Here is a 24,289-nt window from a genome sequence, read left to right as displayed (position 1 = left end):
TCTCAGATGATAAATAGTGGGTATGTCCCTCATGTATCACCTTCAGTTGTGCCGGATTAATAAGGTAGAACTGGATATTTTTCTCTTGAAATAGTTTAATTAACTGTCTCATCTTCCAACGCCTCTCTACTGTTGCGTGGCAGAAATCGGGGCGGACTAAAAATTAGACCCCCCCCACTTGATCTTTTAGCTTCTGGTCTGGCCTTCTCCAAGATTGCCCGTCACAGGAGAAAGTTCCCTAAGAATACCAAAATCGCCCGGAGTTTTTCCCCCTCCTTAGTTAAAGCTTGTATCTTAAACGGGGTGCAGTGCGCCCTTTAACTTTCAGTTGACCAGTTCCAATCGGACAGCTCTGGAAAGGCAGAACTAAACAGTTCAATTATATACGTACTTGTATCTAACTGTTGGGATTCAGGGGCAGCGGGTGCCTTCTGTATAGTTTCCCGTCCTCAGGTCTTTCCCTGTGTACCAAGTGCATGCATGAATTTATGGACGCTCCCTTGGGGTTGCTTTAAAAGGGCCTGCCTCCAGGAAACCGGTGCTTGGTTTCTTTGATGGTCCCTTGCCTTGGGATTTCCTGTTCCTGTTTTCTTCCCTTGCTCTTTCCTGAGAGAGGACTACGGCTGTTGTCATCTGGAGGGCTGTTTGCCGATTCCCCTTTTTGCCCTCCTTCCCTTATCTGTTTCTTATCCTACCCCTTATTGTTTGCTTTTCGTGAAGTCAGTTGGGACCTTTTGTTAACTAGAGACGCCAGCGATCACGCGGCTGTGTGTTCCATCAAACGCTAAGCGTTTCTTTTACTTCCTGGGTTTTTGTAGTCAACCGCCTCGTTGTGCTCCATTTGGGTGGTTTCACGAAGGGGCTGAATAACGGCCGTTTTTTGTGCCACCTTCGTGTTTTTAAATCCAAGGTTTTTTTTTGGGTGTCCTTCTAGTCTCGTGGGCACCTTTTTTCCCCCTTTCTGGCCCCTACTTTGCCCTTATCCTGTTTACACCACTTCCCCTTTTTACTACTCTCAATATTCTGCCTAGAGGGTGTGGCTGGTCTGGGTTACCGGGCGGAGCATTGATACCGGTAAACGTCTTCCCCCGGTGTTTGTTAAAGCTACTCCCGAGCAGTGACCAGGGTAAGCGGGGAAGTTGGTGGGTTCGTGTGCGTGCTTGGTACACAGTAGGTGGGTTCGGTGTGTGTAATCTTGTTCCCCTTTTTGTCTTTAATGTCCCGGCTGGGGTCGAGTGGTCTGCTGCTGGGGGATCTGAGGAGACACGCCGCGTTACCCAAGACCTTGAGTTTCCCTGTGTTGTTTACCCACCCTCTCCCTGCATCGTGGCTTTCCATCACCTGGAGTTATACTTGTGGGTGAGGGAGAGCTACAGTGGGGGTAGGGAATTGGGACATTCTGTAGTAGGGGATCTCTGTGTATAGTCATAATCTAGTGAATAGTTCCGCCCATGTGCGTGGACCCCGGCAATCAAAAATAATCTCTTAAGTTGTCAAAATCATGCAGAAACTGCAAAGACACTTAAGAGAGAATTTAAAGACAAATAATGCAGCCTATATCCATAGGCTACACTGTCCAGTACTTCAACTAGAAATTCCACGAAATAACACCACACATAATACAGCCAGCCCAGTTTCTACCAAGAGAAACTTGCCTCCACCGTTCAAAAAGACTCTGGAATGATAGAGAGGAAGGCATGGACAGACGAGCCCCATAGGCTGCCATTATGTGGCTTAAATAGGATACTGTGCCTTTAAGAGAGCCTTCTAGAACTTTCTCCCAGTATCCCAGAATGCACAGCAGGTCCCTCTACTTTCAGTTCTTTTTTCCGGCTCCTGCTTACAGGACCCTGGCATTGAGCTCTCCCTTGTTTCAAGGGTTTATTGGATATTTTGGCACTTTTGTGTTTTAAAAGTGTTTCAGTTTACTTTCTTGGTGTTCTCTTTCTCTTCTGTGTGCTGATTCAGGCGTTTTAGGGCTCTAAAACTCCTGGCCTTTTTGATAAGTGTCCAGCATGTGGGAGGAAGAAGGCCAAGAGTGATCCCCATGATGTCTGCATCGTCTGCCTCCCTGAAGATCATGTCCCTGAGGACTGTGTCATCTGCCAGCAGTTTACTGCTCGGACTCTGAGGGACAGGATGAAGATCAGGCTTTCTGGCCTTGAGGAGAGGCGTCTGCAGGCTGCAGGTGGGTCTGGGCAGGCTGGGAAGGTTCCCTCTGCCTCTGCTGAGGCCTCCGGGGGGCTCCCCAGAGGCAGGAAGTCCAGCAAACGGTCCCGGTCTCCGTCGACGTTGATTGCATCGACGACGACGTCGAGGGGGATGACGGCGGTGTGCTCCCCTTCTCCCCGGGGCTCCGGGTCGAGATGGCGTGACGGCTCGACGTCGAAGGGCCTGGAGAGGTCGCCGTCGAAGCCACCGTCAACGTCATCGTCATTGTCGACGTCAAGGTCTTCCTATCGACGTCGGAGATGAAGTGACAAGCATCGGCGCTCGCCGTCGAGGCGATACCGCCGGTCGCCGTCGATGCACCGGTCGACTTCGAGGGGCTCCTCGACGTCGAGAGCGTCAAGACGGAGGAATCGACGCTCGTCGTCGAGGAAGGAACGTTCGACGTCGCGGAGGCGGCGTACGACGTCACGGAGGAAGAGGTCGACGTCGAGAGGTCGGCGCTCGACGTCGAGGAAGAGGAGGTCGACGTCGCGGAGGCGGCGTTCGACGCCGGAGTCGCGGAGGCGACGTTCGACGCCAGAAAAACAACGCTCAGCGTCGAGAAGAAAGAGGTCGGCGTCTAGGAGTCGTTCTGCCTCTCCAAAACGGCGCAAGAGGGATTCTGGTCCCAGAAGTCAGACTGCTTCTAGTGGAGGGCGCAAGGGGAAGTGATCACCTGCTGAAGGGGCTGGATCTCAGCCCCCTTCGCCTAAGGGGTCATCGGGCTCGGTGTACTCAGAGGTGTACACGCCATCTCGGCCTCAGTCGCCATCTCCACCTGTTCCTAAAGAGGACCCTCCGCCCAACCCTCCACTTCCATCGGGCGACCCACCGCCACCAGTTCCTCCGCATGGGCCCGCCCCGCAGCCAAAGGTTCCTCCGCCGAGGTCAACTTCGCTGCCGTCTTTGCCTGTACCTCCTAAGGGGACCCCAAAACCTAAACCCCGAGAGGATCCAAGGAAGACCCTACCACGGAAACCGGTGGAGCGGCCACGGGTTGGCAGGTCTCGCTCTCGCTCTGGAAGAAGGGAGAGATCGCGACACAGATCGTCCACGAGGTTGAGACACCGCCATATGAGGCGCGAATCTCGCTCCCACACAAGGTCCTCTGGTACCAGGGACTATTCTCCTACCTTGTCGGAGTCACCGGACACGAGGGTGTCCCCGATTGATGACCTGGTGGCGTTCCATGATGTCCTTTTAAGGGGCGCTGCGAAGTTGGGCATATCCTTGACGGTGCCTACTCCTAAAACTTCAGTCATTTTAGAGACATTGCATCAAAAACACCTGTCTCGTCCTCTCCTGCCTCTGGTGCCGGGCCTGGAGGAACCGGCTATGGCCCTTTTTCAAACCCCTGCGGTGACGAAGGCGGCTCCATCGAGGTTGCTGAAAAAGTACCGGGCTCCCGATTCGGATCCGGCCTTTCTGAGAGCAGAACCCCCTCCGGACTCCGTCATTGTGACGGCGGCCCGCAAACAACATGCCACCACCCCGTCATTCACGGTTCCCCCGGATAAGGAGTCCAGATGGATGGATTCGGCAGGGAGGAAAGTCTGTGGAACATCCGCTACCTCCATGAAAGCTGCGAGTGCCACGGCGCTGTTGGGCCGATACGACCACGCCCTCTGGGACTCCCTCGAGCGTTTTGCGGAGCACTTACCTCGCGAGAAGCGTGAGGTCTTCCAGGAAGTGCTGAATGAAGGGATGCTGGTGGCAAACCAGATTATCAGCGCTGCAGCGGACTCTTCCCTGTTGGCTGCTCATGGGTTTTGCCATGGAGTCAACCAACGACGTCACGCCTGGCTCCGTCTTACGTCCCTGAAACCGGACGCACAGCAGAGGGTAGCCAACCTACCATTCTCCGGCGAGACCCTCTTCGGGAAGCATGCGGACGATGAGATGGCCCGCATGAAGGCGGAGGCCGAGACGCTCACGGCTGTGGGCCTTGAGAAGCCTAAAGAGACGAAGAAGTACCGCCCTTTCCAACGGCGGTTCGGTGGGCAAGGCCGAGGACGTGACCACTCCGGTAGGGGGAAGCATTCAATTTTTTCTGGCAGAGTGGAGAAAAATACTCAGGACAAGTGGGTGCTGAATATTGTTTGCAATGGATACAGTCTTCGGTTCACAAGCCCGCCTCCAGCAATCCCTCCGGTCAGCTCGCAGTTTCAGCTGTGTGAGCTTCAGGCGGAAGCGGATATCTTGTTAAGGAAAAGGGCGATAGAAAACGTACCTCTGTCCCAGAGAGGAAGAGGTCTGTACTCCGGGTTCTTCCTGGTTCGCAAGAAGGACAAGAGCGAGTTCAGGCCCATTCTGGACTTGCGACAGGCAAACAAGTGGATTCGCAGGGAAATGTTTTGCATGCTGTCGTTGCATCAGATTTATCCTCAGTTGCAACAGGGAGACTGGCTATGTGCTATAGACCTACAGGATGCTTACTTCCATGTGCCCATTGCACACAAACACAGGAAGTTCCTGCGGTTCCAAGTCGGCGCCAATCATTATCAATACACAGTACTCCCATTCGGACTGAAGTCTGCGCCGAGAACATTCTCGAAGTGCATGGCGGTGGTAGCAGCACACCTGAGGAAGAACAAGGTGTTTGTCTACCCGTACCTGGACGATTGGTTGATCAAGGCATCCTCCTTCTCAGAAGCGCGAGCACACTTCCAGAAGACGTGCGTTCTCTTGAACAAGCTGGGGTTGCACATCAATATGGCCAAGTCTGTCCCGACTCCGGTCTAATGCATACAGTACTTGGGAGCCTCCATCAATACGCTGTCAGCAAGCGTGTCTCCTTCGGAAGAGCGACGATTATCTCTCCTTCGGAAGGCTCAGGCTCTTATGACGACTCCATCTACAACAGTGAGGATGGTGTCTTCTCTACTGGGATCGATGGCCTCTTGTATCTTCCTGACGCCACACGCACGACTGCACATGAGACCGCTGCAGGAGTGCTTGGAAGACCAGTGGGATCAGAGGAAAGGATCATGGGACGACAGGATAAGACTGTCTCTGTATGCTCTTCAGTCTCTGAAGTGGTGGTGTTCGGCGGAGAATCTCCTGAGAGGGGTTCCCTTCCACAAGGACATTCCCTCGCAGACTGTTGTGACGGATGCGTCTCTCCTGGGATGGGGAGCGCATTCCGGGAACCTACAGATTCAAGGAACGTGGTCGCCGATGGAGGCCACGCATCACATCAACTTCCTGGAACTCAGAGCTGTTCACTTGGCACTGAAGGCCTTTCTTCAGTCCTTCCAGACCAACTCCCTGCTTGTACAGACGGACAATACTACCACAATGTACTACCTCAACAAGCAGGGGGGCTCGAGATCTCGCACTCTGTCACAGGAGGCGCAGGCGATCTGGCACTGGCTCCTAGCCAGAGGACTGACGATAACGGCTACCCATCTGCCAGGTGTGCAGAATGTTCAGGCAGACGCACTGAGCAGGCTGGTTCAGGAAAACCACGAATGGGTCATAAATGATGAAGTACTAGGAGAATTCTTCGCAAGGTGGGGAACTCCAGACGTAGATTTGTTCGCCACCGCCGAAAACAGCAAGTGCAGAGACTTCGCCTCCAGGTACTACCAGCAGGGGACGCTGGGAAATACGCTATGGATCAACTGGACGAACAGTTTTCTGTACGCCTTTCCTCCCATTCCCCTGATTCCGGCGGTACTCATCAAGCTGGCCCGGTCCAGGGCTCGGATGATACTCATTGCCCCGGAGTGGCCCAGGCAGTGGTGGTTCACGGACCTGCTTTACCGGTCTCTCCTTCCTCACATTCGGCTGCCGTGCAGGCCGGACCTTCTCACGAAGTTCGGGGGACGGATGTTACACCCCAACCTCTCCTCTTTGAGTTTGGCGGCATGGCTCCTGAGATAGTGCAATATGGCCATCTGAATCTGCCCGAAGATTGCATGGACATACTGAAGGAGTCTAAGAGGCCTTCCTCTAGGACTTCATATGCTTACAAGTGGAAGAGGTTTTGTATCTGGTGCCAGTCTAAGAACCATGACCCTACGACCTGCAAGGAAGATGTCATCCTTCCTTACCTTTTACATTTGGCGCAGTCTGGCCTTAATGTTCATTCCATTAAGGTTCATCTTGCTGCATTGACTGCCTAAAGGAACTGCCCTTCACAGACTTCCTTTTTCCAGATCCCTGTGATCAAAGATTTTCTGGAAGGATTGAAGAAAGTATTCCCTCCTGTCAGGCTTCCCTCGCCTTCATGGGAATTGAATGTGGTGCTGTCCAGATTGATGAAGGAGCCTTTTGAACCCATTCACAAGGCTTCGTTGCAGGACCTGTCCTGGAGGCGGCGTTCCTCGTGGCCATTACATTGGCCCGCAGGGTGAGTGAAATTCAGGCGTTGTGTTGTACTGAACCTTATACTGTCTTTCATGCTGCTAAGGTTGTTATGCGTACTCACCCTAAATTTCTTCCCAAGGTTTCTGATTTTCATATCAACCACACCATAACTTTGCCTACGTTTTTTCAGAATCCTTCGTCTCCAGCGGAAAGGTCTCTCCATTCCCTGGATGTTAGGAGGGTGTTGAAATTTTATCTGGATAAAACCAGATATTCGTAGGTCGGACCAATTGTTTGTTAATTATGGATCAGTCAGGACGGGTCTTGCTACCTCTAAGCAGTCCATCTCTAGGTGGATTGTGTCCTGCATACAATTGTGTTACTAAAAGGCTAATAAGACCTTAGGAGGTAAGCCTAAGGCTCATTCCACCAGGGGCAAAGCTGCCACGACGGCCTTGCTCCGTAACTTGCCGATTGCTGAAATCTGCAAGGCAGCCACTTGGAAGTCGGTCCATACCTTTGCTAAGTATTACTGTCTGGACACTGATGCCAGAGCAGATGCTCAGGTGGGGCAGGCTTCGCTGCGGAACTTGTTCGCACAGTAGTGGCGTTATTTTCTTTCTCCACCGCTGCTTTGGTGTGGGGATGGGCTTGCCATTCTATTCACTAGATTATGACTATACACAGAGATCCCCTACTACAGAAGGAGTAGTTTCTGTCCTGTAACTCCAGTTCTGTAGTAGGGGTATCTCTGTTATAGTCATAAGCGCCCGCCCTCCTCCCCGGTGGAGATATGTATTCATGTACGGAATGCTACAGGTCTGGCGTGCTACGCCTGTCAAAAAGAACTGAAAGTAGAGGGACCTGCTGTGCATTCTGGGATACTGGGAGAAAGTTCTAGAAGGCTCTCTTAAAGGCACAGTATCCTATTTAAGCCACATAATGGCAGCCTATTGGGCTTGTCTGTCCATGCCTTCCTCTCTATCATTCCAGAGTCTTTTTGAATGGTGGAGGCAAGTTCCTCTTGGTAGAAACTGGGCTGGCTGTATTATGTGTGGTGTTATTTGGTGGAATTTCTAGTTGAAGTACTGGACAGTGTAGCCTGTGGATATAGGCTGCATTATTTGTCTTTAAATTCTCTCTTAAGTGTCTTTGCAGTTTCTGCATGATTTTGACAACTTAAGAGATTATTTTTGATTGCCGGGGTCCACGCACATGGGCGGAACTATTCACTAGATTATGACTATAACAGAGATACCCCTACTACAGAACTGGAGTAACAGGACAGAAACTACTCCTTCTTCACTCCTGCAGTGTCGGGCTGGTTGGCTGGTGGAACACTAACCCTCTGCCCCTTCTGGGATCCCTAGCACCCTAAGATTATTCCTCCTCTGTCTGTTTTAAAATTCTTCCAGCTTCCACTGGATGTCCTTAATTTGAGCGCTTTGAGCCTCTACTTGGGTGAAAGCACTGGCTGCTTCTGCTTCAGTTGCAACTATTCATTCCTTGAGGTTTGTCACCCTCGCTCCTACATTTGTACAGGCTTTGGAGAGTTTCCTTACGACCCCTTTCATTTTTCTCATAGCAGCCTGAGCCTTGCGGCTAACTTGACGCGTTTCTTCCCTACGGGAGAAGATGGCCTGATGTATAATTTCCAGCGTAGAGGGGAGCGTGGTAGATTCTGGTGGGGGTTTCCCAGAGAGTGGGGTAGCAGATGAATAGTCCCATTTCAAGTCCTTTCTACCACAGGCTTGTGCAGCTAACTGGGGGTTAGATTTCTTGGTTGCAATGGGGGGATCTGGATCACTATCCTCCAGGGCTGAGTCCAGATTGCGGTCCCCTGGCGATGAGCTCGGATCGTCAGACCACTCAGCGCCTTCGGAAACAGAAAAGAAACAGTCACTGGGCTCCTTCTCTTTATCTTTATCCGGGTCCAAACTGTCCTTATCACCAGCTGAGGGGTCTAGAGCCACCATCACATCACCAGTCTCCACAACGGCTGCCAAGTGGAGAACTCCCCTTTCATCTCCTGCCCCTCCAGGTGTAAAAGCCTTTTCTAAAATGTCTACATTTTGGCCATTACTCTCACCATTTTGAATCCACCGGGGGTGCCATTGTCTCTCCAGATGTATTAAGTACAATAGACTCCCCCACATTACCTATCTCCAAACCATTACCCTCTTTACCAATGTTAGTGTTGGGAGGAGGGGGGTCTGTTATGCCACGATCAAGTTCAGTACCTTGTGAGGGCTCTTGCTGTTTATCTGGACACCACTCAGCATTTTGTTTCCCTCTTGGGTCCTTCGCCGCCTTGGGCGCCGCCTCTGCTGCCCCTGCTGCCTCACTCAGCGGCTCCTTGTCGCGCATTAGCATATCACCCACCAAGGGGCCGGCTGGCCGTTTTTTTCCTTTAAATCCGCCTCTCCCCTCCTCGGCGGGTCCAGCACAGGTGTCCGCTGCAATTCACCCGGTGCCTGCTCTGCCAAACTCTGCTCCGTGACAGCCTCTCCTCGTAGTTTCCATGCTGCCGCGGCCGCTTTGGATCCCCCACTCGACGCAAGCTTCAGGGCCATTCCTCCTCTGCTATGCAGGGTCACCAGGTGAGGTAAATGTTTCCTAACACCACGCACAGCAATCCGCAGTCCAATTTTCACGAAGACTGCCCAGAGTCTGTAGTAAAATCTCCGAGACCCCAACATAAAGGCATGGGGTGATTTTTTCCTTTTCTCAATTCTTTAAATTGTTAGCTGCATCCGATGGTCCTGTAGGGGTCTTTTACAATCAAAGCCTGATCCAGCTCTCCAGTGCTACTGTCAAACTCCTATGTGGTCGCCATCTTGCTTGTGCACTGGACTCTAGTAATGACTCTATGGTAGAGAGAGTCTCATCCTGTAGTATCGAGGTATATCAAGACTCAACGTCAAAAGGAGACTAAGTAGTCCTGCTCCTCGTCGAATCTGGTCTCACTTAAAAGACGCAACAAGTCCTTTGTATCTTGAAGGTAAATGGGTGTGAGAAGGTGGCCTGATATGCAGTGCTCACTATTCTAGTGAACACTATGTATCAGTCCAGCAACCCTTATTGATGATTGGTTGTAAGTCAACCTTATAGACCAGCTATCCTAGTAGCGTGGATACGAGCAGTCTAAGGCTAAAGACTTGAGAGGGCGTGTTAAGCCAGCTGTTTACCACACATATACCCCTTGAACACCAAGTGAAAGGACACCACACAAGTGTTATGAAAATAAACAGTTATTTATTAAGAATCACAACAGCCCTGTACTCTTTATGAGGACAGGGTACTAAGCACAAACCAAAACTCTTGCAAAAATACTTAAGTTAGCACAGTATATACAAATGCCCGAGGGGCACGGTTACCATATACTAGAAAAGTGGAATGCGAAATTACTAGCAGGTAAGTACAGTACTAATAGCCTTTGGAATCGCTAGGACTTGACTATAGAATCGTTAGATTACTTCTAGGAGACCCAGGGGACTCGGGTGCAGTGTGTGCACTCTCACGCGAGATGCGGGACAAAGTCTATGGTAGCTAGGAATTGCAAAGTTAGTGTTCTCGGGCGAACCCGACCTGGTAGGAGGAAAACGAAAGTAGATTCTGACCCTTGGATAGTGAGGCTATGCTGGGGCACCGAAATGCCGAAGTTACCTAGCCCAGGGGCTGCAGCTGCATAGTGTGAGAAGGTGGCCTGATATGCAGTGCTCACTATTCTAGTGAACACTATGTATCAGTCCAGCAACCCTTATTGATGATTGGTTGTAAGTCAACCTTATAGACCAGCTATCCTAGTAGCGTGGATACGAGCAGTCTAAGGCTAAAGACTCGAGAGGGCGTGTTAAGCCAGCTGTTATACCACATATACCATTTGAACACCAAGTGAAAGGACACCACACAAGTGTTATGAAAATAAACAGTTATTTATTAAGAATCACAACAGCCCTGTACTCTTTATGAGGACAGGGTACTAAGCACAAACCAAATCTCTTACAAAAATACTTAAGTTAGCACAGTATATACAAATGCCCGAGGGGCACGGAAAACCATATACTAGAAAAGTGGAATGCGAAATTACTAGCAGGTAAGTACAGTACTAATAGGCTTTGGAATCGCTAGGACTTGACTATAGAATCGTTAGATTACTTCTAGGAGACCCAGGGGACTCGGGTCCAGTGTGTGCACTCTCACGCGAGATGCGGGACAAAGTCTATGGTAGCTAGAATTTGCAAAGTTAGTGTTCTCGGGCGAACCCGACCTGGTAGGGAGAAAACGAAAGTAGATTCTGACCCTTGGATAGTGAGGCTATGCTGGGGCACCGAAATGCCGAAGTTACCTAGCCCAGGGGCTGCAGCTGCATAGGACTCAAAAGACGTCGGGAATCCTCGTTGACGGACCAGGAGCCTGGAAGAAAGAAGTTGCTGGCAGGCGACCAGTGAAGAAAGTTCGGTGGATCCAAGCCTGGATTGATGGAAGATGACACCTGAAAGCAGAGGGGACCAAGTTCGAGACTACTAGCCAGTAGTCAGTGGGCACCAGGAGGGCACCGGATGGTAGCCACCTCGACAAGGCGTGTGGGTGACGCTGGGCTCAGAGATCTCACGGACCAGGAGGCGTTGTCGGCAACCAGGAAGGAGGATCGAGCTGTCCCACGAAGATAGAAGCTGTCGGCGTCGCTGGACCCAGGATTGGGCAACAAAGCCTTGGCAAATTCAAGCCCACGTGGTGGACCTAAAATGGCGTCTGGAGTGGACCAGGAGGGTCCGGGGTGCCTCTCTTCAAGAAGGAAGCAAGGGCCAGTCTGGAGCAACCAGACCAGCAGCAGTGATGTCGTCGGGCGTCGTTCAGAAGGCCACAAGCCAGCCGGCTAGTAGCCAAACAACGCGGTGCACAGCAAACAGCAGAAGGGCCCCACGCAGATCGTGGAGATGCAGGGAGGCTGATCTTGGGTGCTGGAGCTGCGCAGGGTCGGGGCTTCTCGGACCCCAAAGCACTCACCCGTGGAGGACACGGTGGGCTTGCAGTAAAGATGTTGTGCAGTCTTGGCGATCGTCGGTCCCTCGAGGTCTCGTCGCACTCACGGTTCTCAGCTTGGCTGTAGAGGTGAGTAGAGGTCAGAGGTGCCAGGGAAGCCGGGTCTCGTTGAGCTGGGTCGTCGGATTCGTGATGAAGGACTTGCAGCAGACCGCAGTGTTCTTTAGGATGGTGCCTGCGGATGCAGGGTGACTACTCCTTAGCCACAAGGGAGAATCTTGATGAAGAAATCGTGAAGTCCTTTCGCAGAAAGTCATGTCTTGATTCCAAAGATGATCTAATTTGAACAGGGGGCCCGCTCCCAACTTTATACTAAAAAAGGGGGCTGACCCGGTGACTAGGTCCTGCCTATGGGTGGGACTAGGTGGGGGGTGGTTACACCCCTCAGCCATGTCGGACTTCCCCAGGCCAGGGGCTGGTGTGCCCCTGGAACTGGTTCAGACCGGCCTATGCGTAGTGAGCGCCGGGGTGCCACTCAGCAGTCACCTTTCTGTAAAGCCCTGCCTACCCAGGATACACAAAACCATGTCTGGGACGGTGCTAGCACCGCCCCTGACAGGAAACCCTTTGTCCAGGCTCCCCTCGCTGGAAGGACTCCCAGCTGCAGGGGGTCAGACTCGTGTCTGTGGTGGCAGCATCCATTTTGTGGAGCTGAGGCTTCAGTTAACTTTAACCGGGGTTCACAGTTACATACATGTCGTGTCCCTCTAGAAGGGTGGAATGCTAACCCCGTCGCCAGAATTGGCGAGGGGTTAGTATTCCAATTCGTATGACACCTTACTCGACATGTTTTGATAAAGCAATACAAAAGTTAGCATTTAACCGCGAGGATTATAATGCACTTAAGAGTATATGGTATGCGATATCATGGAACAGCTATTAGGACTTGGTTCCGCAAGCTGCAGACAGGCTCAGCTCATGCCAGAGCACCATCTCACACGATTCCAAGCACTCTGCCTTCAGGATTGTCAAGGCCTGCCATAGGAGTGACTGATAGGAATCTGTGTGTCCATTTTAGGGTTAGGTATAGGTATACTACACCTACAGCAAAGCGTGTTTACACGACTTTGCCCCAGCTGTCATGCAGCCAGTTGTGTCAAATTTAAGAGGCCAGCCAGGGGTGGCATAATACATGCTGCAGCCCCTGGCAGCCCTGGGTACACCTAGGCCCTGAGTTACAGGGTCTGATAAGGTGGCCCAGTACCAATTGGTAAATGCACCTAGGGTACATGTCGTAATTTAGAAAGAGAACAGCCAGGCTGTGGGTCTGATTGGCAGGCCCACAGCCAGAGAAAGTCGTAAACCAGTGAAACAAAAGCAAAAAATCTGGGTGATCATAGGATTGCAGACCCTACTCTCCTACATGACCCCCCCCCCAAACTTTGGGACAATAAGCTAACCTTGACCAGGTGAGTCTTCTTGTTCTAAGTGGAAATATCTGGAGAGCCCATCGGCATTGCCATGATCAGTACCAGGTCTATGTTCCACTGTAAAGTCCATCCCCTGTAGGGAAATGGACCACCTAAGCAGTTTGGGGTTTTCACCCTTCATCTGATTTAGCCACAAGAGGGGCTTATGGTCGGTCTGAATCTTGAAGTGAGTGCCAAACAAGTATGGCCTCAGCTTCTTCAGGGCCCAAACCACAGCAAAGGCCTCCCTCTCAATAGCTGACCAATTCTTCTCTCTGGGGGTCAGCCTTCTGCTTATAAAAGCAATGGGCTGGTCTTGACCATCAAAATTCAGTTGAGAAAGAACAGCTCCCACACCCAACTCAGAAGCATCGGTTTGGACAATGAATGGTTTGGAGTAGTCTGGACTCTTAAGGATAGGTGCTGTGCACATGGCCTGCTTTAGGTCATCGAATGCTTTTTGACAGCCTGCTGTCCACTGAACCTTTTTGGGCATTTTCTTACTTGTCAGTTCATTTAATGGTGTCACAATTGAACCATAGTTCCTGACAAACTTCCTATAGTAACCAGTCAGGCCCAAGAAAGCTCGAACCTGAGTCTGGGTGGTTGGAGGAGCCCAGTCCCTGATTGACTGTATTTTGCTCTCCAATGGCTGAACCTGGCCTCCACCTACAAGGTGGCCCAGGTATACAACCTGTGTCTGCCCTATCTGGCACTTGGTGGCCTTGATAGTGAGGCCTGCTGCTTGCAGAGCCTCTAACACTTTCCTCAGGTGGACCAGGTGATCCTCCCAGGTGGAGCTAAAGACAGCAATATCATCTAGATATGCTGCACAGAAGTCATCCAGCCCAGTAAGGACTTGATTCACCAACCTTTGGAAGGTGGCAGGTGCATTTTTCAGACCAAAGGGCATTACCACAAATTGATAATGCCCACCAGGGGTTGAAAATGCTGTCTTGGGCTTGGCATCCTCAGCTAACCTGATTTGCCAATACCCAGCTGTTAAGTCAAATGTGCTTAAGTAGTTGGCAGAAGCCAATCTATCTATCAGCTCATCTGCCCTTGGTATTGGGTGGGCATCAGTCTTAGTGACTGCATTGAGACCCCTGTAGTCTACGCAAAACCTCATCTCTCTCTTACCACCCTGGGTGTGAGGCTTTGGCACTAGAACTACTGGACTAGCCCAAGGGCTATCTGAGGGTTCAATGACTCCCAACTCCAACATTTTCTGCACTTCAGTTTTTATGCAGTCTCTAACATGATCAGGCTGCCTGTAGATTTTACTCTTAACTGGCAGACTGTCACCAGTGTCAACCTCATGGGTACACCAATTGGTCTGACTGGGTGTCAGAGAAAACATATGTCTGAAAGACTGAAGAACCTGTTTACAGTCTTTCTGTTGATGCTCAGAGAGGCTGCCACAAAAGACAACACCATCTACTGACCCATCATCAGGATTCTGAGTGAGCAGGTCTGGGAGAGGGTCACTCTCTTCCTCCTGTCCCTCATCTATGGCCATGAGCAAACTCATGTCCTTCCTGTCGACATATGCTTTGAGCCTGTTGACATGGAGCACCCTGTGGGGGCTCCTGGGAGTTCCAAGGTCCACCAGGTAGGTGACCTCTCCCTTTTGCTCAAGAATTGTGTGGGGCCCAGACCATTTGTCTTTGAGTGCTGCTGGGGCCACTGGCTCCAACACCCACACCTTCTGTCCAGGCTGATAAACAGTCAGGACAGTCTTTTGGTCATGCCAAGCTTTTTGAAGTTCTTGACTGGCCTTAAGGTTTTCTGATGCCTTCTCCATATACTCAGCCATCCTGGAGCGGAGACCAAGTACATAGTCCACTATGCTGGTTGCAGGCTTTTTGAGAGGTCTCTCCCATCCTTCCTTCACCAAACACAGGGGGCCTCTCACAGGATGCCCATACAAAAGTTCAAAAGGGCTGTAGCCAACCCCCTTTTGTGGGACCTCTCTGTAAGCAAACAGAAGGCAGGGAATCAGGACATCCCATCTACGCCTGAGCTTTTCAGGTAGTCCATGAATCATCCCTTTTAGGGTCCTGTTGAACCTTTCAACAAGCCCATTGCATTGTGGATGATAGGGTGTAGTGAATTTGTAATTGACACCACATTCCTTCCACATAGCAGTTAAGTAGCTTGACATGAAGTTTGCACCTCTGTCAGAGACAACCTCCTTAGGGAAGCCCACTCTGGAGAACACCCCAACTAGGGCCCTTGCCACTACAGGTGCTGTAGTGGTCCTAAGTGGAATAGCTTCAGGATACCTGGTGGCATGATCCACTACCACCAGTATAAACTTGTGCCCTGATGCTGTCTGGGGTTCCATTGGACCAACAATGTCAATCCCCACTCTTTCAAAGGGCACCCCCACTACAGGCATTGGTATAAGGGGGGCCTTTGTTGTGCCACCTGACTTACCACTGGCTTGGCAAGTGACACAGGAGCGACAAAACTCCTTGGTATCCTCATTCATGTGAGGCCAGTGAAAGTGTGAGACAAGTCTGTCCCAAGTCTTTGTCTGGCCTAAGTGACCTGCTAAGGGAATCTCATGGGCCAAGGTAAGTAGGAAACCTCTCTGAGACAAGGGTACAACCAGCCTCCTGGTCATGCCAGGCTTGGGGTCTCTTGACTCAGTGTACAGGAGTCCATCTTCCCAGTATACCTTGTGGGTACCTGTGGCGTTCCCAGCAGCCTCAGCAGCAGCCTGCTGTCTGAGGGGTTCAAGAGAAGGGCAGCTTAACTGGTCCTTCCCCAGGTCTTCCCTTGAGGGTCCCCCTGAACCCAAGAATTCAACTTGATCAAGTTCAAACTCTCTGGGCTCAGTTTCCCTCAATTCCTGTAGGTCAGCCTCCTCTGAGACTTGATCCTCAACCTGGGGCAAGGGGGAAGGCACAGCCTTAACCCTGCTGCTCTTTTTCTTGGAAGGTGTCTGGTCCATTGTTCCAGGATCCAGCACCTGTTCAGTGGGGCATTTCCTGACCTGTGACCTGGTCACAGCAAACACATGTGCTGGCAAGCCTAACATTTCCATGTGAGTCCTCTGCTCCACTTCTGACCATTGTGATGACTCCAAATCATTGCCCAACAAACAATCCACTGGGAGGTCTGAACTAACTACAACCTTCTTTTGGCCAGTTACCCCTCCCCAGGAGAAAGCTACAAATACTGTGACTGGTAGTGACATTGCTTGCATTGGTCACCAGGAAATCTGTACCTGGCATGATCTGTCCAGGGTCCACAAAGTTAGGTGTCACCATGGTGACACTGGCACAAGTGTCCCTATAGGCCTGAGCCATTTTTCCATTTATGAAAGGTGTCTGTCTGTATTTGCCTAAACTATTGGGACTTATGTCAGGGGACATATCCATATCCCCTGTACTGACAAGGACAGCCTGAGTGAGTGTACCAACTAAGTTATCACACCCCTCAGAACCCAGGGTTAACCCTACTAAACCCTTGGGAGGTGCACTACCACTGCTGGCTGTACTAGGGGGCACAGGTGCCTTAGGGGCTGCAGTGGCAGGAGTCTGCCCTCCTCCTTTCTTGGTGCACTCACTAAACCAGTGAGATTTACTTTTACAGTATTGGCACCACCTTTTAGATTGGCCTTCTTTCTTCTTTTGGGGAGCCTGACCCCCACCCTCTTTGGGTTGTTGGGGACCTGTCGAAGACTTCTGGTCATTTTGTTCCCCCTAGAATCTTTACCCTTCTGGTCTGCTTTCTTCTGACCACCTTGATTCTGGCCCTGGTTCTGTTTAACTCTTGTTCTAACCCATCTGTCTGCCTTCTTTCCCAATTCTTGGGAAGAGGTCAGATCTGAGTCAACAAGATGCTGATGCAACAACTGGTTCTGGCAATTGTTTAAAATTTGTTCTCTCATGATCAAATTGTACAATCCTGTGTAATCAGTAACCTTACTGCCCAGCAACCAGCCCTCCAAAGCCTTAGTGGCACAATCTACAAAGTCAGCCCAATCTTGAGACTGAGTTTTCTGGGTATCCCTGAACAGCACCCTGTACTGCTCAGTGGTTAGGCCAAACCCTTCAACCAGTGTATTCTTCAAGACTTGGTAGTTGTTAGCATCCTCTACCCTTGTGGTGAGGAGCTTGTCTCTTCCTTTACCTTCAAAGGAGAGCCACAAGATAGCTGCCCACTGACTCTGGGGAACACCTTGCACAGTGCAGGCCCTCTCCAAAGCAGTAATCCATTTGTGGATGTCATCCCCTTGTTTAAAGGGGGGCACTATCTTCCCAAGGTGTTTTGTATCAAAACTCCTTTCCCTATTGCTAGGTACAATGCTGCCACCAGTGGGGACTACCCCACTTAACTGTTGCTCTCTAGCAAAGGCAAGCCTCTCTTTGGCCAGGGCAAGTTCTTCCCTTTCTATCCTCAGATTGGCTGCCCTTTCTTTAGCTTCATACACTCTCCTCTGAGGGGATGTCATCCCTCTTTGAGAAGAGTTGTGAGAGCCATTGGTTTGAAGGGATCTGCCAGAGTCTCTTGATAGAGATCTGGCTCGTCCATTCCCAATGTTAAGCTGACCTGATAGTGGCCCCAGGGGTCCCCCAGTACCACTGTCATGTTTGCTTAAGTTGGACCTGCTTAGTCTAACGACTTCTACCTGTCCCTTATTTGCCTCTGAAGGACTGGGTTCTTTAAGACCCAGCGGTGCCAGGGCACAACACCTAAAACCTTCGTGGGTAACCTGCTCCGGCGTACGAATGACAGAGACACGGGACACTTCCTTCGGTGTCAAAGATTCAAGGTTTATTTGCTGCAGGGAACACAGAAATCACAGGAAGTACATCGAGTGTAGTTCGGGGAGACTGCTTCAAATTGGTTCTGTTAATCGCTCCTTTTATACAGTTTTTACCCATAGGACAATATGGCACACAAAAGTTTACAACCCGGTTCCCACCATTATCCCCCAGAGGGGTTGCTTTGGTCACTTTGATACACATGAGGTCCGGAACATAAGTGCGGAAACATTTGGTGGTTCCCAACTGTAAAAACCCATCTTCCCATCATTAACGAATTCCAATCAGCAGTAAAACAGATCGAAATAGGAACAAGGACAGGTGCAGAGGAAGACGGAGACAGTGGGGAGATCGGAAAGGGTGTAAAAGGGGAGGTATCGGGAAACACGAGATACAGGCATCAAAGTGACGTGCCTAATGAGATGCACGGCTGAGACAATAAGTCCGTGCGGCAAGATGAGCCTCGAGCGGCGCCATCTGCTTTACAGTAGCATCCCCCTCGTCATAAAGACACTTACAAAGGACATGTGTCTTCCGAAAATATCTTGGGAGTCCCAGGGTCGCGAAGCGGACAACGTCCGTTCGCTGGCTACTTGAGAGCAAGAGACAAAATGGATGCCGTATCTAAGATGGAACCTGTGGGTACAGACGAAAAACCCACATAACAAACGAACGGTTTAAGTTAGCACAGCGAAACTGCGCACACTTACTAAACTCGTCATTTGCGGTTCATAGATACCAGACTCGACCATATTCGTGCGAGTCAAAAACACCACTTACAATTGTCACGGAACCTCAGACGCTCCTTTTGCCCTCATGTAGGCAAGCACTAGTCGGAATCATATTCGATATTCATCAGACCATCTAGATGTTGCTGTAGCATAGCTCTGTCCAACCGAGTCCCCTTGGTAACAGGTGGTTGTCTCATACACGTTGTAGCACAGAGGCCACATAAGGCAGGACCACACTGCACACAAAGGCAACACGTGAACAGGAACACTACAACGGCTCCGATGATCATCAGAATCTTCCAACCCCAAGTCGACATCAGGCCCCAAAACCACCCAAGTAGCGTCCAATCCCCTACATCCACGTGTATGGATTCGGAGATCTTATGCAACCTCGAGATGGCTTGATAGACAGTAGGAGCGTTATCTGGAATGAAAATGCAGCAGCTCGAATGGATCACCTTACATACCCCACCTCGATCTGCTAAGATGACATCTAAAACCATACGGTTTTGTAACGTCATAAGTCTATCCGCCTGAAGTTCAGTGGTGATATTACCAAGGGCACTGGCAGTAATATTAGCTGTCGATTCTACCACTCGAGTCAACTGTCTCAGGTTCCTACTATTAACCATAGGTCCCCAAAACGGGAGGAAACCCTTGAAAAAGTCTCCTGCCTCTTGACCGGCAGTATCCCTTTCGCTAATTACGCCTCGCACAACTCTAGTCTTATGATAATCGGCATCTACAGTGAACGTCGGAGGCAACAAATTTGCAATGAAGCATGAGCCCATGAAGTCAGCGGGCAACCATGCATATGCACGATCATAGCAGATAAAGTATGTACGCTTGGCAGCCAGAAACACAGGGGACGAGACCATCGGCAGTATGTAATTTTCAGTGCAAGCACTTGCTCCAAGTCGGGCTTGCGATCTTCGACCACGACCCATGAGACAAAAATTACCAGTGTGGGGTACGACCCATATCGGAGGCGAGCTTTTAAGCTGCTTTTCGCTAGTGAATGCACTATATTCACCTCTACTTAGGACCCTATAGGCCTGTACCTCTTCTTCGGGAATAAGCGAAGGATCATAGATATCGGTATCTAAATCCTCAATTGCTATCGACAAAGGTTTTTGATACGAGGTAGGACCAGAGTAGGGGGAACGTGGTTCTCGAATGGGGTGGAAACCCAGTGCGCTTCGAAACATTGTTTGAAATGCTCGAGCTGACCCTTGGGAACTATACGGTAAAACCAGATATGGAATTCCCTTATCCGTAGTATGTGGCATCAACCCACACACCCAACAGTTAGTAGTGTTAACCACTAACTGATGCTGATGAAGAAGCTGAATAAAGGAATTGTTGCGGAATTCTACACGTCTAGCCTGTTCGTGTTCCGGTAACATATGAAAGGAATGAGGAGAAACAGTGGAGGTAAGTTTAGGGTCAGGAGTAGGAGTAGGTGCAGCAGAAAGTAAAAAGTAAGACATCGTATAATACACCCCACCCGCCAATAATGCAGAAGCAGTCAAAAACAATACAAACAGTTGGAATATAAAACATTTGGTACGACTGAGTTGCTGCAACTTGAATCTATGAGCCTGAGCTCCTTCCAAATCATTCAGCTTCGAGAATGCCATTCCCTACGACCGTCCGCAACGTTTCTTGACGCACTTCGTTCTGTGTAGCAATAGTCAATCCCTAGGAGTTCCCAGGAACCGACGGCCTTTAACCTAACGTCAAGACCTACTATCCAGAAGGAAGTACGCGCGCGGCCCTACGGCCTTTAATGCACAATATGTATATATGCAAAAACAAAGTCTCTCAGCTGTGAAAGCAAAAAGTATAAGGAATGAAACTCAATATATATGTACAAAATAATTACAGTGGTACGAATGTTCAAACTGATCATGGAAAACGGGATAATGCAGTTGTCAATACAGAAAAGCAGGATCTTTTATTAGTCTTTAGTGCTAGATCGTAGAAAGTATCGAGTCTTCCCAGGACGTGTCTGATCGTCAAACAAAGGATCCGTTGAGGAGACAGCGTCCCGCTGATCAGTTGAGTGTTCTGGTCTTGAGTCTTTTGATGATAATTGTTCAACAGTGTCTTTCTGCTGCGCTGAGGATTCTCCAACAGGCTGCGCGTCGCTGAAAGGTAGAAACGCCGGCAATCCTTCGGTTTCAGTTGATGCAATGCCTCTCCTTACCCACGGGTCTGTCGGCAAAGGAATAGGGACCTTTTTGGTATGGGTGGCATGCACCCAATTCTTGCGTCCCTCGAGACGAACAGCAGTCCTCGTGGCAAGGAGAACCTGATAGGGTCCAGTAAACCTCGGGTCCAGGTTATTCTTGCGTGAAAAATTTCTCGTCACCACCCAATCTCCGGGCTGGAGATGGTGGCCTGGACCCTCCGTCTGCGTCGGCAATGCGTCGTAAACCTGTTGGTGAATTAACCTCAGTTTAGCAGTCAAGTCATGAAGGTAATCGATCAACATTGGGTACTCAAGATCACAGAACATTCCTGGCCTAGGAACCCCCCACACATTCGCAGGACGGCCGAACACTATTTCATAGGGACTCAGCCCTACTCGGGAGTGTACAGTCGCCCTAGTTGATAGTAATGCTAAAGGTAAAGCGTCAGGCCACGAAAGACCAGTCGTAGCCTGAATCTTCGCTAGCTTTAGTTTAAGGGTGCCGTTATACCCTTCAACCAATCCAGCTGACTGAGGATGATTGGCGCTGTGGAATTTCTGATTAATTCCAAGGCCCTTACACACACTCTTCATCACACTACCCACAAACTCACTTCCGTTATCTGACCACACGACTCTAGGCATTCCATACCGAGGAAAATATTCCTTCAGCAGGATTTTCGCAGTAGACAAAGCAGTATTGTCTTTGAGAGGATAGGCCTCGATCCATCGGGAGAATGCGCAAACCACAACTAAAACGTATTTCAGGTTATTGCATCGCTCCATATGGATGAAGTCCAATTGAATCACCTCAAAGGGGCATGAAGGGGGAGCAAAACTGCCAGGAGGAGTTGGGGTTCCTTTGCCAGGATTGTACATCATGCACACCATACAATTCTTCACCAGACGTTCAGCACATTTCGTGATACCATCATTCTTCCACACAGGAGACAACAATTTACAAATACCTTTCGCGCTAATATGTGCTAACCCATGCGCCATTGTCACAACGGCCAGCACATACGCATCCGGTAACATCCATCTTTTCTGATCAGACAAATCAATCCAACAACCATTCGCATCCAACTTTCCCGTACTTTCTTTCCACTTCGCCTTTTCAGTCTCGGTGGCCTCATTCTGAATTTCTTTCACACTTTCGATAGTGTCTTCACACATGCTCGATTCTGTAGGCCACCTAACCGAACTCGTCACATACATTCGAGTGCTAAGGTTCCGGGCAGTCTCCTTAGCAATCTCGTCCGCAAACGCATTACCACGACCAACATCATCCTTCACCTTACGATGCGCACTACATTTAACAATTGCAACTTGCTTAGGCAGCGTCAGTGCATCCAAAAGATCATTCACAAGCTGGCCATGCTGAATCTTCGTACCATGCGACGTCAAGAAACCTCTCTCTCTCCACAATCGTCCAAAACTATGTGCGACGCCAAATGCGTATTGGCTGTCGGTAAACACATTCACACGTTTCCCTTTCGCTAACACACACGCTCTAGTAAGAGCAATCAGCTCTGCAGCTTGGGCAGAATTCTGATTCAACCTGGCAGTCTCAACAACAGTATTCAACGTTACAACAGCATAAGCAGTAGTCACATCACCATTCGGCAACTTAAAACATGACCCATCCACATACAGTGTACCGTCCGGATCTTCCAATGGGGTGTTTTTAAGGTCCACTCGACCTTTTGTTTCCTCCTCTGTCCTCAAGTAGCAATCATGTTCTGCTACTTCATCTGAGTCTGTGCTAATTGGTAACAAAGTTGCCGGGTTCAGAACATTACAACGTTTTATTTGAATGTGGCTTGCCAACAGCGTCAACTCGTACCCAGACAACCTCGCACTCGTCAAGTGCTGGGTTTTCGTACGATTCAAAAGAGTATCGACTGCATGCGGAACCATCACCGTAAGCATATTATCCATGACCAATCCTGCTGATTGTCGGATGGAGACCGCAGCTGCCGCAGTTGCTCTCAAACAACTCGGCAATGCTCTAGCTACTGGGTCCAAGGTCGAGGAAAAATATGCACATGGACGTTGCTTACCGCCAAAAGGTTGCGTTAAGACACTCAAAGCACAACCTTCCCTCTCGTGAACATATAACGTAAACGGCTTACTGTAGTCAGGAGTACCTAACACAGGAGCCGAACACAATGAATCACGCAATTCAGAAAAACTTTTCTGACATTCTTCCGTCCATGGTAAAGGAGTTGAAACATCCTTGCACGTAAGAGCCACCAATGGTTTCGCTAGCAATGAAAAATTAGGAATCCATTGCCTGCAGTACGACGTGATACCTAGAAAGGCACGCACATCTCTTTGGGTTGTTGGCACAGCCATTCGCGCAATTGCTGCAATTCTCTCTGGGGTCAACCTCCTTCCCTCCTTTGACAATTAGTGACCTAGATAGGTTACTTCTTGACAACAATATTGGAGTTTAGAAGGGGACACCTTATGATTCAACTCACAGAGATGTTGCAGCAACGACACCGTAGCAAGTTTGCAAATGTCCTGAGTATCTGCAGCTACCAATAGGTCATCGACGTATTGGATTAAGGCCGCACCAGCCGGCAACCTAAACGCATCCAGTTGACCCTTCAAGGCTTGACTGTAAATCGACGGACTTTCACAGTAGCCCTGAGGAGCGCGTTTGAACCGGAAGCTGCGTCCACCAAGAGAGAAACCGAAAAGGTCTCTACTCTCCTCGGCAATCGGGATGCTGAAAAACGCATTTTTCAAGTCAATCACCGGAAACCATGATGCAGAAGCTGGAATCAGAGTCAGTAGCGCCGTGATGTCGGGCACAACAGGGAATTGAGGAACCACAATTTTATTCACCTCCCGTAAATCGATAACAAAGCGATAAACAGGCGGTTTGGAAGGATAGGTACGTTTAAGAATGGGCAGTACAGGGCTGTTGCACACGTTTCCCCGAGTCTCTTCAATAACATCTTTCTCGATCAAATCATAGATGATCGCTAACAGTGCTCGTTCACCATCAAGGGAGATACGATATTGGGGAATACGTGGCAATCGCACATTAGATTTCAACTGAACAACATATGGGGAGATATCAAGTAGGCCCACATCGTTGGGACCCGTTGCCCACAAAGACGCAGGAAGAGAACTCAATTCCGGTGGGAGCTTATCGAGGGACAAGTACATGGGAGAGACAACCCTCTCTCCTAACGTAAGCTTTACACCCGCAGGAGAACAATACAAAGTCGCATACAAACGTTTAAGCAAATCCAGGCCCAAAAGATTTTCACCACAACCCGTGGTTAGAATCAACGGAGCTTCTAGCTCACGTGGCCCAATTTGAAGGGGCAAAGGGCGCGAAACTGGATTGCGAACAGGGGCGCCAGAGAATCCAACGGAAACATTTGTTAAGCCAGACAAAGGTGCGCCAGGGAGTTTCGAATGCTTAATGGAACTTTTCGCTGCACCAGTGTCCAACAGAAAAGGCTCAACGACGCCCGATGTAGCAACCGCGACGTAAGGCCCTCTCTGATCAACCGGAACTGATACCACTCCCTCTCCTTGTCTATGGCCGTCCTAGTAATTACAGTCGTCAGTTCCCTGATCGACGTA

Source organism: Lissotriton vulgaris, chromosome 7, assembly GCF_964263255.1.
Source record: "Lissotriton vulgaris chromosome 7, aLisVul1.2, whole genome shotgun sequence".
Taxonomy (NCBI): Eukaryota; Metazoa; Chordata; class Amphibia; order Caudata; family Salamandridae; genus Lissotriton; species Lissotriton vulgaris.
Note: the sequence above shows the minus strand (reverse complement) of the source record.